This window comes from Artibeus jamaicensis, unplaced genomic scaffold (assembly GCF_021234435.1).
Source record: "Artibeus jamaicensis isolate MK-2021 breed Jamaican fruit bat unplaced genomic scaffold, CSHL_Jam_final scaffold_474, whole genome shotgun sequence".
Classification (NCBI taxonomy): Eukaryota; Metazoa; Chordata; class Mammalia; order Chiroptera; family Phyllostomidae; genus Artibeus; species Artibeus jamaicensis.
In genome coordinates, this window is record NW_026522046.1 from 2,791,682 (window position 1) to 2,811,496 (window position 19,815).

Sequence of the window (19,815 nt, forward strand, 5' to 3'; positions counted from 1 at the left end):
GTTATACTGCCCTTCCAGTCTGGTTGCAGGGTCCTTCTTTCTCTCTTCCTCCCTGGGATCTTGTGCACATGCCATGTACAGATACATTTACTAAATTGTTTCCCTGAAAGGGCAGAGAGCGTATCTCACACATCCCTAAGTCATCACTGCAAGGCCTAGCACAAAACAAATACAGAAAGACAACCATGAACGTCTGGCTTACTCGTGGTTCTTAAACCTAGGTGCATAATTAGAATGATTTGAGAAGACTAAAAAAATATATATATATATCTCAAAACCAAGCCCATCTCTCAGGTTGAGAGCACTAATTTTCATTATGCTTGGGTTTTTTTTTAAATTGATTCTCACTCTTCTACTAAAAGGGGATAAAAGTGTCTGTTCTGCTTTCAACATGACTAAAGTGGACATAAGTGGGAACCAGAAGGATACAATAAAGGTTTGAACAGTTTAATGCACTAGGCACTTTTGTAGTACACATTTTATTTGTACATTTTAAAAATGGGTTAATGTGATCATTGACACTTCTCTGTAACTCTAAAGTTATTATACTATAGAAACTTTAAAAAATGGGTTAGTACAGGAAGCAGGGATTTCAAAAGCAAAGAAGCACATTTCCCAAGCAATCCCATGTTGCCAGTTGACCATGGAATCCTTTTGGGAGAGTATGAAAGACAAAAACTTATAAGCACATAGATGCAGATCACTGGCCCCACCATCTTTTCACCAGCCCTGGCACCATCTGTTACCCTCACATCACTCTCCCCTGAAGACACCTCCAGCTCCACCTCCTCAGAAGGCCAGGGTCTGGCCAAGTATCTGTTTGCAGATGACCTTCACAGCATCTTCCGATATCATTCCTCAGTAAGTCAACAGTGATCCAGTGATACCTTTCCCAGGATTTATAATGAATGTTCATGACCCTGAAGTTTTGCTCAGTCCCTTCACTTTTTACTGACTCTTTTTTTAAATCTTGAACCAGCTCAAATATCTCTGATGCTGTAAACATTTCCCTCTAAAATGAGTAGCTTAATTCTAGCCTCTTCTAGGACTTATTTCACATTGATAACAGTCCACACAGAAGCTATGTTTCCACCTGCCGATCTGCTTCAATCAGCTGGAAGCTCCTGAGTGGTCTCACTATACCAGCCCAGTGCATGGTTGGCAAGTCCTTAGAAAATATGCTATACATGAATGGGTGAGTGAATAAATGCTTATCTCCTTGGTTACTTCTCCCTTTCTAGAATCTCTCTATATCTCGCTCCTTAACATCCTCTGATACGATCATCACTTCCCCCTCCCTTTATTTAGCGATGCAATGAATCATGCTGCTAAATTTCCAGATATTGAGCCAGCTTTGTCCTTGGACAAAAAGTCCTCCTCCATCACAGTTGTGGTGTTTTAACATATGAATGAGTTGAATATGCTATTTTACATAGAATTTTATACATATATTTGTAAGATCATCCCATAGTGCTTTCTTCTCTACTTGTTTTACTTATCATTAGTAGGTTTTTACATGAGGGTTCTGCATCCTCTTCTATTCTTTGTATTAGTTTAATGGTGAGAATGACTATGTAATTCAATCAGAATTCAATGTAAAGTCATCTATACATGGTAATTTCTTAAATAATAGATCTTAATCATTATTTCCAATGACTTGTATAATTGTGGTAGTTTTACGCTTCCTTTGAGGTCATTTTTCAGCATTTACATTCTGCTAGAAATTCTACTGGATCTTTGGCTTTCATCTCTGTTCCCTTTCAACCAAGCTAACTCTCAATTAAATATGATGTCTATCCACCGTGCCTCATTTAGAGCCTGAGCATCACTTCCTACCATCCCTTGAAGACATAATTCATGTTCTCTATCCTCCAGTTCAAGTTGACTATGCTCTCACTGCACTTCCACAGTCCCTGGAATACTGCCGACGCCACACTCATCACACATCGCTCTGCCTCTGTGCTTGCCTGTATCTCAAACTAAACTCTGGAATCCTTGAGAGAGAAGTAATTATCATTCTCCAACCCCAGGGTCTAATACATGCTAGGTTTTCAATAAAAATGTCTGTTAATTTAATGAATGAATAAATTTATTTGTCTGATACTGGAACTCCAGATGAATAAGATTCTCATCCTGTACTCAAGAAGCTTAGGGCCCACCTGAGGGAGATATATTTATGTATGTGAAATGAGAAAGAGAAAAACACAAAGCAGACAAAAAAACTGGGGTGTGTCACAGCAGCTAACACAGGCTTGGCAGGGGAAACCCTTAACAAGGACGTTGAAAGCTGGTTGCCTCCAAAAGGTAAACAGAGCAATGAGGACCATGCCTGGAAGAACTGTGAGCTCAGGAAAGAAACAAAGCATTTCTGTGGGGCAAGGAGCAGAGCACTCACACTAAAAAATGAAAGGCTGAGGGAGAACAATTAAGGAAAAGGTTTGGAAGATAAAGTGAGCTTGTGTAGTGAATGTCTTATATGGAGAAATTAGGAGCTAGAGCTTTTATCTTTGACTAAGAATCTAATAAGAGTGAAAACTGTAGGTAGGGAAAATTAATCCATGCAGGATAGATCCAAGGAAGGTAATAAACATGATAGAGTCTCTATGGCCCCAGTTCCAGTCTCACCTTTGCCAGTGTGACCTTCAACAAGAAAGAATACCCTTTTGCAAAATGAATGTCTGTAAAGTCCCAACCTGCTCTAATATTCTATAGCATTTTCCTTCTCTGAAATCTTAATTGCAGACCTTTGTTTTGATAAATGAGTTTGAGGAAACCTCACAGGTTCTGTGAAGCAATAAACTCCAACATGTCAGTTGGGGTTTCTCGGCTTCTCAGAGACGCCCAACACAAACACAGAAAAGCCGTGGTGAGAGCTGGTTTTGCTGGACCAAAACCTACCCTGCTCTTACTTCCTCTGGTTCCAGATCGGTTTCACTCTAAACTTATAATCATCATGAAAGCAAGAAGTGAAAGGGAAGATCTCCACAGAGGCTCTGAAAATACACAAACACAATGAGAAGAGAGGAAAACAAGAAAAATGGCCCTCCTCTGAGCCAGATGCCGACTGCTGAAGGGAATCAGAGAGTAGGGTACTCAAGCACTGGTCTTTCAGGAACTGTAGTCAAATGCAAAGAAATTAAGAAGAACCTACAAAGTTTCAGTTACTACCCTCACTGTTGCTCTTCTGTCCCCTCTTAGCTGTTCAGCAGGTACAAGAACACCACCGAATGACAATAAATAACAAGTGTTTACTAAGGACTTACTGTAGGCTAAGCAATTTCCTAATGGGCACATGATCTTCCTGGCCATTTTACGAGGAAGCATTACAATGATCACATCTAGAAACTAAGGCTTCAAGAATTAATGTGCTCAAATAGCTAAGCTTAAGCTTGGGCATAGGTCTTCAACTACAAATTCCTGGTCTTCAACCATGGTACCAACCTTTTTGTTTTAAGGATAAAGGAAAACACCACAATCCAAAAGAAGGCATTACTTACAGCAGATGTTGCTCTTATCTCCACATGGATCTTATTTGCCATATGCCCTCTGTATTCTATTCCTTCAAACTTAAAACATTATGAGCCACAAGATCATAGACTAATGAAGCCAATAGTCTGACCACACAAATCAAAGCACAGCAGAATACAAAAGACTACAAAAGAGCACATGGTGACCAAGACCCTTCCTCTACAAGTGGGAAAACTTAGAGCTACAAGTAAAGTTACAATAAATACTAACAAAGCTTCTAAGCCTCTCTAAAGATTCTATGAGTCTGCCATCACGGTCACCCCAATAAGTAAAACTAACTCATGTTTGATCAAATTTTCCTTCTTTCTCAAAATCAATACTGAACTCATCTTTAAACATTTACATGGGTCATCAAAATGTAAAAACAACCAACATTACATGGTATTACCTAACACCAACTACAATAAGCTCAAAATAGTGTTTTACAAACTGTATATTCATGGATCATTATGTATACATTTTGATTTAAGGGTTGAGAATAATTGACTTTGAGCATTTACATTAATCTTTAAATCCTGTTGTGTTAGATCCCAAATCTCTGTTGGCAGTTAAACCTAGACCTGGCTCCTGGTCATGTTTGCTGAATAAATGAGTGATACTAAAGAAAGACACAGGTATTAATGTCTCTATCAGTGGTACAAAAATTAAGACACTAAGGTATTATGTGACTTAAACACCAGAAGCAGTTGATGGCAGACTAAAGTTTAGAAATCATGTCCCTTAGCAACAGTTTCAACATTTAAGTAAGAAATTAAGATATAAATAACACTTTCCTATAACTGAAGGTTTTTCACTCTCTTTCCTCTTTATATCAAAACTAGTACCTTTTTAAAATTTCACAACTGCCCTCTTAATGATCTGTTAACATGGTACAATGTGTTTCCCTATGTAGGCTACAGTTATCTGTCCTTGGTATTCAGATAAAGGACACCTGACCTTCTGAGTTCAGACTCACCTTACAGTCTTAGATAGCAATGAGGTCAGAGTGCAACAGTGTCCTCTTCTGAAAATGAGGTGATGGGATTAGGTGAGTGCTAATGACCTGCCTACACACAAACTCTTGTGATTGTGTGACAGACCCTGACTGTAAAACAAGCCCCCAAAAGCAAGATTATCCATGGAGATTCCAAATCATCTCTAATTCGCTTAATCACTGAAGAACCACAGACTTCTTTTTTTTTTCTGTCCTTTTTCCATTTTTTGTCACCCATTTCCCTGACTCTTCAATCCTCCCCACTGTGGGAGGGAATTTCAGACTGATCTCAGAGATTACCAAGGTATCAATCAAGATTTAGTATGCACGAGTAAGTACTTTAGGCAAACCTTTTCCAAACAATGTAGGTAAGTCCCTACCGATGTAATTATGAAGCAAATATGCCCTGGAATGTGATGGCAGTGTGGGAAGGTAACATTAACGCATAAGGCAGGCTGAAAATTACACACAATTGTTCATTGAGCTGCACATGTAATCACTTTTCCACGGAAGCACCAGGTCAGATGAGAGCTGGAAAGACAAAGCAGAATCTGCCATGGGCTGAAAATGTCAACGTATCCACTCAACTTCTCTTTGCAGGCAGCTTTGGCCCAGCACTGGCTAAGCGCCCCACTCTCTGCATGGACAGCTGGCATTACTCAGAAGGGGTGCCTAGAGAACAACTCTCCAGAAATGCCAAACCTTTATATAGACTATCTGAGAAACAGTTGGCAATACTGGAAAAAGCCCTGGACTCAGACGCAGGGGACTTTGGCGCAATTTCTAGCTCAGCCACTAATCGGCTCTCTGATTTTTGTCCCTAGACCTCCCTGAACCTCAGTATCTCTCCCTATATGTAAAATAAAGATTCCATGCCTGCTACCATTCCTTCTAACTCTCATGCTCCATGATTCCTCTTACAAGTCCACACGCTGAGTGAGGTGAGGTTTCTCACAAAACTATCTTAAATCCCAGAAGTCCCACTGACCACGAAGCATAGAGTGAAAGGAGGCGGCATAGGAGTCAACATATTCTATGCCAACCCGCCTTTCAGGATGTTCATATGGACATAAGCTAATGCTAAAGGGACAATCTTCAATACTGACAATGCAGTTGGTTGCCAGCTGCATTTGAAGATCCCAGGTAAACTAAGAAGCAGCAAGGGAAAGAAGCATCAATCCAGACAAGAAAACAATGGCCTCTGATAAAGAAGTGAGAAATAAAGATGTGTCCACATTGCACTTTCACGTCAGATTCAGAATGTCACATGACAAGGGAACAATCAGCTAGCACAGGGAAACAGTATCAGAAAGACCAGGGCTCTCAGGAGAAGGAAAAGAAGAGAATGGAACTAAACCAGTCACTAACTAGATGGTCTTTGTGGTCACAACTCCCATCAGTCACGGAAAAAGAGAGACATGACGCCAACAGTCAAGACAACATACTCAATGACCAGGAAGTGGTAGAGTGTTACCTGGGAGAAATCTAAAGAATGAACTTGTTCCTTCTAATTTGAATATGCAAAAACCAAGATTTAGAGAACCTCAAGCGCTTTACACAAGTTACCACAGCAGCTAGTATATATCAGAGTCTGTATTCAAACCCAGTTGTTCTTTCAAAAAGCATTTGCAGTGGAACAGTTTCACTAAACAAGCTAGTAATTCTATTGATTATTAGGATGACAATTTAAAAAAGTGGGTGAAAGTCGTCAAAATGAACGAGGGGTAAAGAGCTTCTCTCTCAAAAAAGCCAGCACGCATGCCATTGAAAACGAGCTCCGGGGTCATTTAACAGCAATGGTTCTACTGGGCTAAGTGACCAGGACAGTGCAAACCCTCTCTGGACAGCCATTTCATCAGCCCTACAATAAATAATAAGCGTTAAGAAGATGACCTGCAAAATGCCTCTTGGAACAACATTTTATGCTCCACAGTGGTATGGCTAGTTTGTAGAATGTGCTGTGCTTTCAAAATATGTATTATTTAAAAGGTTCCCTCTATGTCTCTGATTCAAACAGACTGTTTTTCTGTACGAAGCTGAGGGAAAGGTGCAAACAATACCTGGAGCCCTTTGAGCTGGGCACATCTACTTCAAAAAAGGAAAATCTGGATTTCTAAAGACAAAGTTCTGAGTGCCTGACTCATAAGGGTTTTAAATACCTGGTTTATATCTTGCCCCTCCACTAGGATGAAAACTTGACAGTGGGAAAAATCACCAATGGAATCCCTCGTGAGGCCTGGTAATTGCTTTGGTGATAGCTGGAACCTTCGCATTCCAAACCCACCGTTAAGTGGGTAAGTCTACAAGTTAATTACTGCTCGCTTGTCTGCATTCCCCTGAGCCTGTTCACACTTGTATTAACACACACAAACATTGAATCTGGGTTGTCTTTTGGCTAGTCTGTTGTGCCCATTAGACAGGCCATAAAATTTTACTAGCACTTGAGGGATGCTTTAATAGATTTTAATTGTTAATAATTTTGTTTGTATTTTCCTTTATTACAAATTCATTTTGCTACCCCATAAGAGTAAACAGAATGAAAGAAAAGAATTACATTTTAGATATAACTTGCAAAAATAGAAATATTTAATTTTGCCTTCAAAGAATAAGTCCACTTTTGACAAATCTTGAGCCATATTTACACCTGACAATGTTACATGTGACTCAGTGAAGCAATGTTCTTTCAGGCAACATAACATGCTAAGAGAAATCATAGTAACAAGAAATAGAGCAGACAATCATACTTCAGCCTTCTAAACGTCGTATTGCTCACAAAACTGTCACCTGCCAGCTGTGCCGTTTGTACCCTATTGCCACAGCTACTGTCATAAACTAGCTCAGAGCCTTTGCATAGAGTGTGAATACTGTAATCTGAATTAATGTTATTAAATTTGTGTGATATTATTATAAATTAAAGTTTCCAGTTTGTTGTTTCTCTAATACTTCATTTTTAAATTAAATTTTAAATTACTACATTTTTTACTAAACCCAAAATCTACTTCATCATAAAGTATAATAATACAACTAAATTAAATTAAAATGTCCAGATTTGGGAAAAATAAAAAGGGAAAGAGGAAAGATACACATTTTCAACCTTCATGGACCATGAGAATACAGTTTTGGAAAACAAAAAGATTCAACTTCATGCATTATATGCTCTGAAATAAAATTTTTTGTTTAATTTCAATCAAAGAGCCTGGAGAAATTTCTCAGTATTTGAAATGGTTTGAAAAACAGACAAGCTTCTCATTAAAATGTGTGATAAATTCAAATTATGTAGGAGAAGGTAGTTTTGCAATTTCACATTTAACAGCAAAACAGCTGAAACCATTTTCAAATGGTGACCTTTTTCTTAAGTCATGTTAAAGATTGTTCCACTTTTATTTCAAGATTTTGAAACAGAGACAAAAACCTTGCACGCATTGACCAATGGCAGCTGAGTGAAAATGAGCCAGGCTGTTTCGGATCAGTTTCAGAATGACATCAGTGAATGTTACTCCCTTTTAAATTTCTCTCGATGAGAGTATGGGTGTTGTGCCTTCTGCTTTTTTTTTTTAATCAATTACTGACCACCACGCAAAAAAGGACAACGAAATGTATAAAGAAATGTACTGAATTGGCTAATACTCTTGGGAAATTAAACACACACACACACACACCTACTGTAGACATTTTTACGGTAGTAGTGAAAGACACAAAAGTCACCAAGGGAGAAGTTTAGTATACAAATTATTAACAAAGATAGTTCTTCTTTGTTAATAGGTTGAAGCTTAGGTTGAAAATTAAGCACCATCTGTAAGTCTGTGGCGCTTAGGTTGAAAATTAAGCACCATCTGTAAGTTTGCGTGTACATGTCTGATGACCAGGAGCTCATTACCTTACAAGACAGCCCCTCCTCCGTGGTGGAACACTCGGAACCGCTGTGCAGGTGCAACCTGTGCAGCTGGAAGGTGCCATGCAGCTGCAACCTGTACCCTGTAAGATCCCCTACCTGTCCCTCTGGAACCACAAGCCCTCTTGCATATGGCAGTCGCACAGAAATCTAAAGGGAATTTTTTAGTTTCCTATTCAGTTTATTTTCCTGTGTTCCAACTTTCAAAAGTCCAATTCCTCCTCCCGTTGAACTAATTGAAGAGCTTGAAAACAATAACACAAAATTTTAAATCTCAAACCAATAGTTTTCGAACATTTCTTCAGTGAAAAATCATTTTTTTCATGCCAAATCTTTAAGAAAACCCCAAGAATAGAATAGATAAATTGATAAAAAGAGTTCTTCAGCCTTTATTTAAATCTTCATCCTTTGGCAGAACACATTTCACTTGCAGAGGAAGTAAAAAATGCACTCCTGTCACCCCTAGAGGGGTTGGCTCGGACACCCCTCAGAACCAAAACCTGCAGATGCCCGAGCCCCTTGTATAAAAAGACATTGTATTTGAATATAACCTATGAACATTCTCCTACATGTTTTTAATCATCTCTGTATTACTTATAATACTTTATACAATGTAAATGACATGTAAATACTTGTTATACTATGTTTAGAGAATAATGACCAAAAAAAATGTCTGTGCATTTTAGGCCTAACGACATGAGTACATATCAGCAATAAGACATTTTTAAAAATATTTTTGACCCACTATTGCTTGAATCAGTGGAAGCACACCTGTGGATACAGAGGGCTGATTGTACTGCCCTTGCCCTCCTACAAGGGCTCTGTCATAAGCCAGGTTGAAAATCCACTGCTCTAAAGTATTACAACAGCAATTTTCAGTAAAGAACAAAGACTGTGTATCTTCCTCTATTTTCCTACTGCCTAATACAGAGTCTGCCCTATCATCAGAGCTTAGCAAGTGATTACTAGATAAAAGAAAGGATACACTTAAGAATTTGGGAATATAAAGAAGCAAGCTCTGCTTCTGAATCATTGTAGTTCACATTTCAAATATTGTTCCCTACTGTTCCTTATAATTAGGGTGACCATACACCCAATTTATGCCTGCTGTTTCAGTGTGATTATGACCAGTGCCCCTTTTCACTCTCAAAAGTGTCCCAGTTTAGATGATGACTACAGTCACTTTACTTACAACACTGTGATAATAGGGCTTTGGTCACTGAGTGCAAAGCCACCATATGGCCAAAGACCTCCCACACTGTGAGTTTACTTCTGCGCTGGCTAAGAGGGCGGTGCAATCTGCAGTGGGAAGCGGAGAGGCTTTGGAGGCTTCCCTGCTCCAGAAGCTTGTGTTTCCCAGTAAGCAGGGACGGATGTACCAGGATGCCTCCGCACAAGAAGGATGCAAGACACAACAGAAATCCAGCAGAAGCCGACATCAGCTACCCTACACACTCAGCCTCTTTCTCCTGAACCAAAAGAATATCACTTTTTCTAAGAAAATCAGGGTTTTTTTACTTCAATTATGTCTTTGCCATCTGCCACTTCTGTCCCTACCCCCGTCAATATAACCAGCAATTTTATCATGTCAATTGGTTCCAAGTATTAATAGAAGGATGGTGGGTTTGTTTGATTCTTAATTTGGAACAGAAAAATAAGGGAGTGCACGAGAAACCGAAATAAAAGGTATCCAAATTTATTCACTAGGGCACAGAAGTAAAGATGGGGGGGATTTACTTACAATGTTTTTACTTTTCCAAATAGGACTCACAGAAGAGTTAAGAGAGATGAAGTCAAAATAACTCAACGCAGGCTCACAGGCTACGTGTCTATTTAATTTATTTTAAATAAACTATTTTGTATTGATTTCCACTGCAAATTCTAAATATATATTCCACAGGGTGGGGAGAACACACAAGATGGAAAGTTGACGGCGCTTTCTGAAGATGGAACTCCCCCCAGACATGCTAAGCACTGTTATATCATAATACTGCATGTCTCCTTGTAGTACTTTCCAAGATGCTCGAAACCAAAACAATCTAGAATACTCTCCCAGCTCAGGATCTTCCCTCCTTATGGCATTTTTTCTGATAAACAGAAATTCCCCTTAGGGATTCCCTAAAGTAAAGCTGTTGCATTCCCTTCTGTTACACAGTTAATTGCACTGCCAAATAGAGATCTAATAGAATGTAACCGTAAAGCCATTCTCAATTTAGTGTCTCCTATACACACAGCCTTATGGAAGACACATTGCCCAAAGTGTGACAACCAAAACCCTCACTGTGTTGGAAATGTGGATCAGCACTCACACTTGCCACGTCACAGAGGCTGCCTTGCAGGTAGCGTTTGATTGCAAAAGAGACTCTGTCAAAATAAATGATCTGGCTTGAGATCTGGAGACAAAAGTAAGATGGAGGCAATGTTCTCACTACTTCTGCTATTTTCGGCTGGAAGAATGGCCTTGGACATGGAGACCAGGGATTGTTCTATATCCACAGTCCCACATTCCGTCTCCATTGTGGTTGTCAAGAAGTAGCTGCAGCAGAGAGAGTGGCTGGACTCCATGTCTCAGGGTCCAGTTACCACTCTCCCAAATATGGCTTCTTCATCTCTGGTTCCCAAGTACAATGCTGTGTTCAGTTGCGTCTCAGCCTTATGATTCCTTGCTGTGCTGATTGTGGAAAAGTTAATAACTTTGTGTGGTTCTGGGACTCATTACTGAAAGCCCAGCCTTGAACCTTATCTGTACAATCCTTCCAGTTTTTTGGAAACACCTAACACCTTGAATTAAATTCTATGTGCTGAAAATATCCAGAGTGGATTGTTTCCCATAGTAAAACCCTACCAACATCCTTAAAATATAATTTGCCAAATTATCATCAGGACACAGATCAAATCATTCATTGTGCAAGCAAATCCTGAGTGCCTAGGCAATGTGCTCTGAACATCAGTAGGGAGCAGAGCCATGCACAGAGAGGACACAGTGCCACGCTCTCTGAGCCCCAAGTCCAATGCGAAGAGCATCCTACAAGAGGGGAAGCAGTGGTGTTCTGGACCAAGCTAGTAGAAAGCCTAATCTGATCTCAGCATTCTCACCTCAGCTCGATCACTCACTGACCATGTTTTCTAATCAAGAGGGCCTGGACGGATGAAAGTCCCTTTAAAATCTAACATTCCACAACAGTCTGAGAATTTGTACTCATGAGGGAATTTACTTGGATTCAAGTCCTAACAAAACTTCCTAAAGTTCCAGTTCCCTAAATCTGAAGGTCAGAACCCAAAGGTCACAAAACACACAAACCTCACATAGTTAAAATGGGAACAGGAATCAGTGACCCCCAAATGCTGTGCCCTGCAGTAGCCAACAGCTGGAAAACTCAGGGAGGGAAATCCAAAATCAAGGTCACCGTGGTTGTTACAAACACCAGAGAACAAACTCAGTTTCTGTGGGATATGTTTCTACTTTGAAAATGTCTATCTCGCACTCTGAAGAAAAAAGGAATATTTCCATGTACTGACTTCTCTGACAGTGCTAGGACCCACCATGGAGTGAAAGAAATAGTAGGCAAAGGCAGCAATGCTGAGATCTCTCAGGAAAAATCATTAATTTCTTCATGTCATAAGCAAAAACATCCCTGACACTCAAAAAAGAGAAGCAAATTCATGGACAAGAAGAAAAATTTCAGGAGAGATGAGGTCATATATCTAATGGCAGTTTTGGTACGAGTGCCAAAGCTGACCTGGCCAGGGACTTCCAGACCTCTTGGGGCCTTACTTTTCTCATCTGTAAAATGGAGACAGATGCTTACCTCATAGGTGCTTATTAGGATCAAGTGAAATACTAAACACAAGGGCACTCTGTAAACAGCAGACTGTGTGTGTGTGTGTGTGTGTGCAAGAACAATGATTAATAAAGGAATTTCAAAGGAAAGCTAAGAATGGTGCTTCTCAAGGCCTGACAGCAAAAGGAAATATAAATATAGCAGTGATTTTACAATTTCATAATCTGGGGGAAGAAATGGTGATCAGAGTTGTGACAAACAATGATGCCCAAAAGAGAAGAGAAACCAGCTCAGCTCTGTCATAATTGTCTCGGTTCCTGTAGCACACACAACAATGGAAAGACCGCAGGGAGGGGCAGGAGTGGCCTTTGTGACTGTGGCACCCCAGGAACCTGAAGACGCTGGACCAAAACAAGGACATTTCCACCTCCATAATTAAAATAATCTCATAGTGTGGTTCTCTAAGAATTTTTGTGTGACTTCACCAGTTTCTCAGCCATATCTCTTGGAAAACAGAAACAGTGATCATAACCCAGAAGTGAAACATAACACTGCTGGTTCTTTAAAGTAGCACAACTGGAGGGCATGAAGCCAGCTCTAGGTGTGCTCACCTGAATGGACAGAAATACAAAGGCAGACCCTGCCCACATCTGGGCTGCAGGGCCCAAAGAGCAAGACAGGACCTAAAGGGCGTGGACAGGAGGTGGAGGCCACCTAGGCAGTAGGTCGTCATAGCCAAAAACACTCGACACTGAGGCAAAGCCATCCTCCATCCTCACTCTACTGGGAAGAAGCCAGGTAAGGACACGGGTAAAATATAAGCTGAAAATCAAGTCCCCCACCCCTGGGCGCAAAGTCACAGGAAGAGTTACAATTTAGGAAGCAAGATGGTGCCCTCTTGTCGGCACTGGGCTGTAGTTATCACAGAGGCCTCCCAGGCCTTGAGATAGCAGGTGCCAAAGAGAGGAAATAAGCAAACTAAATCAAGCTTTAATTCACTGAAGAGAAGACCTCAGCGGCAAACAAATATAGCCAAAAAAAGTAAACGAAAACAAAGTACATGCCCATGCACAAGTTCAATAGCAGTTGGGAAAATGCATCTTAAAACAGCAATTACATACTACTTGTCACACACAGATTGGCGAAAAATTAAAAGATTCATCCAATTCACTTTGGGATTAGATGTGTGGGAAGCTAACATTCACAATAATATGTTTTTTTCTCATGAACAGATGTGTTCTCTATTTATGTGTTAGACATATGACTTGTCTATGGCTACTCTGGTGCTACAGTGGCAGAGTTGACTGGTTGTGACAGAGACCATCGGCCTTCAGAGCCTAAAATATTCACTACCTGGCCTTTTATTGAAGAATTCTGCAGTCCCCAGTTCTAAATGAAAAAGCGTTATTGCTTTCAATGGCTACAGATATAATGAATCTGTTCTTTTTTTTCTTAAACCTTTTACTATTTTTTAACATGGCCTTTCATACATATCAGGGTGTGTTTTGATATATATTCTTGATATAACTCTTTTGCATTAGTGCCTATCAATTATCCCAGAGCCATTTGAATAATCCTCCCTTTCCAGGATGTTTCGAGGGGGTCCCTTTAGGCATAGTTAATCCTACATGCAACTGCTCTGTTTCCAGGTGTGTTACGTTATGCAGTGGTCCCACCTGGTCCATCACTGGCACATCACCATTTCAATTAGGGTAGCTTTACAATGTGCTATAGCATCTGACCAGCTGGTCCCTATTTCCCATTTCTCTGCTTTTCACATTTCTCTTAGCTATTTTGCCTGCTTTTCATCAAAATAGTTTTGTGTTCTTTTGTTAATATTCAAGAACGATTAACTCAAAAGTTGTCTTGAGATTACATGGACTCTCGGAGAAAATAACTACTTAATAACCTTTCTGTTTTTATTTAGGAATAAGATACACCTTTCAATTAATTCAAGGGGTCCTTCATATGACTCAAAAGGTTCTAGAACCTCTTTATATAAGCCATGCACAATTCTCATTAAAATATTTACTCTTTGTTTTGCTTGTGAATAGCTTCCCAAAGATTGCAAAGTATTCATTTTCCAATGTCATGTACAAAATCTACCTGGGAATGAGACGTGAAGAGACATATTTAACCTTACAGTAACCAAAGAAATGCTAATACCAAAAAAACCAATGTATCTGGCGCTGGCACAACTGGGAGGTACTGACTGACTCACACATTCCTGCTGCAGACGTAGAGAAACATCCTGTTTGGAAAACGTCATCAGCAGATTTGAATAACCATAAAATGTTAACCTCTGACCCTAATATTTAAAGCCTCCAACATCATGTTCAACACTTTGATGGACTGTTATATTTATGCATAAAACTGTCAATCACAGCAATATATGAAAATAGTGAAAAAATTAAGACGTGGTATAATCACTCAATGAAATATTGAACAGATGTTAAAATTTTAATCATTCAAGAATATGTAGCAATATAGAAAATGCTTAACGTACAATGCCAAGTGATACATAGCACCATGGTAACTTATGCCAATAGCTAAACATTGGAAGGAAATACACACACACACACACACACACACAAATAGACTGCCCCTGTATCAAGGTGGTGGAATTATGGGTAATGCTTTTTTCTACTAAATGTTCTGAGTTGGACAGAAAGTTGCAAGATTAGTTGACAATTTTCTTAGGAAGTGGAGACCAATTTTTAAGTGCCTTCCAGATCTAAGATTTGCAATTCTTTTTCTGTTAAAGGGGGAAAAAATGAGGCTCAGGCATGTGAAGCGATTTTATGAGGTCCTACAGAGGAGTCTCCAGCAGCACCGGGACTAGAACCCAGGACTCCAGGATTGAGAAGCAGTATTCTTTCCTGTACAGTATTTGGTGTCATCATTTTTCTAAGGGCCAACAAACTCTGGGGTCATTTTAATATTTTCATATATATGTTATAAATAAATACATGAAAATAACAATGTTCAATTACTGCTCTAAGATAGCAATGGCTATACAAATCCTACAAAATGCTTTGATGTGCTGGAGTTTGAATTAAACTTCTTTTCTAAACAAGTCTATTCAACAGAGTAGAGGACATCAAAGTATGTCTCTTCTACGAAAGCTTGCTTTTGTACACATAGTCATTTCCTCAACAAGTCATAAAGTAATTTTAGTGCTAAGTTAAGAATTGAGTTAATATAAGGTAGATTTTGGCGCTGCACATCCACTTGAGAACCTACAAAGTTTCAACTTGCAGTATTATCACTCCAGGGGAAAAAGTTCCTTCAAAATTAAAAGCTAATGAGAACTATTTCCTTGACTTTTCTCACTGCAGCCTGACAACAAATTTGGCAGAAGAGGTGTTTAGATACCTATATACACAATGGATAAGCATAATTAGTGTCTAGTATTCTATTATACCTAAAGATAACATTTGGAGCCCATATGTATTCACTGTGTTTTGAATTTTGAGGGGTTCTAATTAGATCCCAGTGGAGGTAATATATTGAAAGGAACAATGTAAAAAAATCATCAGATGAAAGAGAATCAAGAATAAATGGTTAATAAGGCAAAGAGACTGTGTGTGCACATGTGTGTGTGCATGTGTGTGTGATCTCAGCACTATTGAAAGCACACTTTCCAAGAGTCTGATCAACCACCTCTAGTGACGGGTGAGAGGGTTTCCAACTTCCTGATAGGCAACAGGCCTTTCTCTCAATGTCTGTGGTTCACTACACAGTGACACCATCAAGTACCAATCATCAGCATCCCTCATAATATTTTTGTTCACCTTCTGAAAAAAAGCACACACCCTTCATTCCTCTTTGCTATTATTCAAATCACAATAAAATAAAAACTGCAGGGCTGGGATGCAAGCTGGAATGAGGCAGAAGCCAGGCAAAATAGTGGGGGGCAGGATAGTGAAGAATAAAGGGGAGTCAAATAAACGGTGACAGAAGAAGACCTGACCTTGGGTGGTAAGCATACAACACAATATACAGATGATGTACTAAACACTTGAGACCTATCAAACTTTATTAATAGCATCCCAATAAATTTTTAAAACTGTAATGCAAAAGAAGAATCATTTTTGCAGAAAGTTAGAACTTGAGGGTTACAGATACAGTGAAAAATGACTATACTGGCAATTTCCTGAGCGTATGTACTTCAGTTTAATCTTTTCTTCTCACAAACTTTAATACATGCTTTTGTACCTTTAATGTTGAAAGTGTCCTGGCCCAGCAAGTGTTAGAGCTCCCACTGAAGATGTGTCTCCTCAGCCAGAGGCAAAGCTCCCTTAAGAAAAGAAACCACTCTTTAATCATCTTTTTAAGACTTAAAACATCTTATGCAGTGCCTAGTACAGAAAGTAAATTCTATTAAATAAACTGTATATCTATTTATACCAAACCATGATAATGAGGTGAGAATAAAATAGAAAATATTGAGAATAATATTTACCCACAAAATTAATTAAAATGGATTCTATGTGTTCATAAAGCCTATATTCAACATAATAAAATAAACTTACTAAATATTCCAATAATACGTGGCAAAATATTTTCTATGTCTGGTATCATTCCTGATTATGTCTAGGAACCAATGTGCCACAACAGGATAAAAAAGAGAGTGCAATCTGAGCTAGAATAAAATAGAATTACATTCAAAAGTAGAATACTCATCAAATTTTAACCGGACAAAAGTCAGTAATTTCATCCTAAAAAAAAAAATTTAAACAGCAAGATGCTAAACAGCAGTGAGCATCATTGGAAAGCACAGAATGGGCATGTTTCATGAACTAGCAACCATACTGACTTGAATCAAATATACACGAACCCTTTCTAGGCCTTCATGTTCTCTGAGGCAGTTGAATCCTACATCCATCCCTACAGGGTTTTAGTTGCCAAAGAAAACACTAACGTCATCATTGCTGGGGAACAGTAACAGCATCGGGAGACTCTTAGAGGGTGGGGGGGCCAGCACATGTGCAGAGGGTAAGACACAGGAGAGGGGACAAGAAAAGTCAAAGAATAAACTCTTTAAGAAGTTAACACCCCACTAACTCCCAGGAAAAACTCTTCAAAAAATACTAAAACAATAACAACAACCTCTCCCCAAAAACAAAGCAGAGGAAGAAAAAAATAAGACCCTAATTAAAATCATGCATATGAACCTCTTATATACACAGCTTTCGTTGTTTTAGGTTCTGCAGGAGCTACAAAAGAAGTGTATGTAAATGCAAAGGAGGACTGTACCAGAGAGTGAAAACAAACATCACAATTACTGTATGTAGATGCAGGAAAAGGTGATTTCTTTATAGTCCTTTTGAAGAGCTTTCTCTTCCATTACTATAGTCAAAAAGTAAACCCCAATCCTTGAGACAGTCAAGGTAGACAATATCAGTAACTTCATTCTACAGACTTGGAATTTGATGAGAGAAAAATCCATCATTCAATCAACAAATAATAAATAACCAAGCCTGGACTTGAACGGGTTTACTAACACCTAAATAAATGTGAGTTCTACGACATTCAGCTACGTCACTTCAGCGTTAGTTAATATACACAAGACCGGGATGAACACATCATTCAGTGACAAAAGGAGGTTACAGGAGTTCAGACTGGTGGACATAGATTAAGATTGGCAATGGGTATTTGGGCAAATGGAACTTGAGGTAGGTCTCACATTCTAGAAGAAAAGGAGAAATAAGTTGTTTCTTTTTGTCTCTCCTCAAAAGTTCCTTCATCTCTGTCATCTACTGCTATGATTTTATTATATTTTGACAGTTCCTAGTTCTAGTCCTGGCTTTTTTTTTAAACATCAGCCTTGAACATCCAGTAATACATTTACAGAACTTTCAAATCTGAAAAGGTGAAATAACTCCCGTTCTACTCCACACACATGGAATGTGTTTGAATGAAGGTTACCATCCAGTCCCTAAAGTCCTATGTCAGGAAGCCTGCTCTGCCCCAGGGTGAGGCACTGGCTTCAGGGACTTGGCTGTCCCTCAACGTTGCTTCATGTGTGACGGCTCCACTGGGAACCTCCTGGGTGAAAAGGTGTTGTTGGCCACAGAGGAGTAAAATACTACCCAGGTCATCGGACCAGAAAACCATTTCAGAAACAGTAAAACATTCCATTACCAATAGTTCCATCTTAGCTCTAAATGGCATGGAATGCTCAATAATGCTTGTTGAAAGAGGGAGAAGGAAAGAGAAAAGGAAACAAAAAGAGAGGGAGGGAGAGGAGGGTCAGTGGCAGAAACAATGGTCAAAAAGGAGGATTTTTAATTTAATTTAACTGACTTTTATCTCTTATTATTTGACTAAACCTTTGTTTTATTTTTTATTTACTTTATTGGGGTGACACTGGTTAATAAAATTATATGGGTTCCCAGCATAACTTTAAAATATGTCTTAGAGACTCATGTGTTGACTTGGGGTTTATGTTATTGTCACATGTGGACAGCTGTGTGTCTTTAATCACAGTACCATCTTGAACATGTTCACTTCTCTCTAGGCCTCTACTATCTATTTATTACAAGAGGGTCAATCAACTCCAGAGTCTAAAAAAGGTAGAACAGAGCAATGCAAAGGGCAGGAGGCTAAGAATGAAAAACTGTGAGGAGTCTAGGTTCTGGTATCAGGCCACAGAGTCTGAGTCTAGGTCCTGTCACCTACTGGCTCTGTGACCTTGGGAAAGTTGACTTCATTGCTGTGGGGCTCAATTTCAAAATCCATGAAGATCAGTTATAAAGATTGAAGGTATAAGTAACAATTTCAAATTATTGTATGTGATTCTTCTCTGAAGGAACTTAAACTACTTGAGAATCCTGTGGGGGTGGTGATAAGGAGGAAATATACCTGCACACAAATCCAGAGAATGGTGCAAACAATTTTGGGAAGCTCATGAACCACTAACCTTTAATTTAATAGCCCTTGAGCCCGATGGCCATTAAAATCTCTTCTCTTGCAAAGTCCTGTGACGTGGGCAGTTCAGAAACAGGCAATGAGTGATTCCTCCAGGTTCCAAGGAACGCAAACATAGGTCAACTACACACAAGATACTGATGACTTCCATTTGATTGTCAGGAATCTGACAAATGAATATAAGGAACACATCCAAGGCCAAGAGTCCAAAGGAAACCTAAGCAAACTAAGACTCTGCTATGGATTGAACTGCATCCCCCTTAAATTCATACATTGAAGCCTTAATGTCAAATGTCATGAGGTCTCAGGGAAGTAATTAGGTTATGATTGGTTCATAAGGATAGGGCCCTGATGATGAAATTAGTGCCCTTGTATGAAAAGATATCAGAGAGCTGGCTCTCTCTCCCCTCGCCATATGAGCATATAGTGACATGGTGGCCTTCTCCAAGGCAGGAGGAGGTGTCACCAGAACCTGACTATACTGGCACCCTGATTTCATACTTCCAGCCTCCAAAACTGTGGGAAAACAAATAAATTTCTGTAGTTTAAGCCACTCAGTCTTTGGTATTTTGTTATGGCAGCCTGCACTGACTAATACACATTCCACACCCACAAGGTCCCACAGAGACAATGAAATGAAACAAAGGGGCCTATTTCTTCATGATGTAATGACACATACACGGTGGACTTTACCATGAAAGGGCTGC

General features: G+C 39.3%; 1 protein-coding gene across 13 annotated transcripts in view; it reads right to left on the reverse strand.

Moving 5' to 3' along the window:
* LPP (LIM domain containing preferred translocation partner in lipoma) overlaps window positions 1-19,815 on the reverse strand; it is a 628,850-nt gene that overhangs the window by 422,626 nt on the left and 186,409 nt on the right. For 11 of the 13 annotated variants that reach the window (XM_037131738.2, XM_037131739.2, XM_037131740.2 and 8 more), the window contains one exon: window positions 16,394-16,475. The exons of the other annotated variants lie outside the window; for them this stretch is intronic. The gene's annotated coding sequence lies outside the window, so the exon portion shown is untranslated. The remainder of the gene's footprint in view (window positions 1-16,393; window positions 16,476-19,815) is intronic. 13 annotated transcript variants of the gene reach the window in all.